We start from the raw sequence: 751 nt of genomic DNA, 5'->3' as shown, positions 1-751 counted from the left end.
GCTTGAACCCGGGAGGCAGAGGTTGCAATGAGCCAAGACTGCGCCACTGTACTCCAGCCTGGGCAAAGAGCAAGACTCTGTCTAAAAAACACAACAGAACAAAACCAAAAATAATATATATCATTCTCCACTAAAGCCAACCAGGCTTCTTTGAAAAATGATTGATTCTTGGGCTGTGGTGGGAAAGATGCCAGAGGAGCTGTCAGGTTAGCTGCACCGAAAGTTTGTGTTCCAGGAATGAACTCAGGGTTGGCTGAGGGAGGGCTCAAGGGGCTTGAAAGGCAGAGTAAGTAACACAGTAAAGGATCAGAACCCCCAGCAAAACAACAGCCCACAAGGCCATGCTGAGGAATGAATGGCAAAGGAGGGGAAGTCTCCTTTCAGCACAAAGTCAATCCATGATCATCAGAGTGAGGGAATGAGAAGCCACCATCTGGAACCATCACAATCATCACAATCACAACAGAGTCACCAAGAGACACTAAAACTACTGAGTAGACGCTTAGAAACGGCCGGGCGCAGCGGCTCACTCCTGTCATCCCAGCACTTTGGGAGGCTGAGGTGGGCGGATCACAAGGTCAGGACATCGAGATCATCCTGGCCAACACAGTGAAACCCCGTCTCTACTACAGAAAAATTAGCCAGGTGTGATGGCGCGCACCTGTAGTCCCAGCTACTCAGGAGGCTGAGCCAGGAGAATCACTTGAACCCAGGAGGCGGAGGCTGCAGTGAGCGGCGATCGCGCCATTGC

This window comes from Colobus angolensis, unplaced genomic scaffold (assembly GCF_000951035.1).
Source record: "Colobus angolensis palliatus isolate OR3802 unplaced genomic scaffold, Cang.pa_1.0 Scaffold89, whole genome shotgun sequence".
Taxonomy (NCBI): Eukaryota; Metazoa; Chordata; class Mammalia; order Primates; family Cercopithecidae; genus Colobus; species Colobus angolensis.
Note: the sequence above shows the minus strand (reverse complement) of the source record.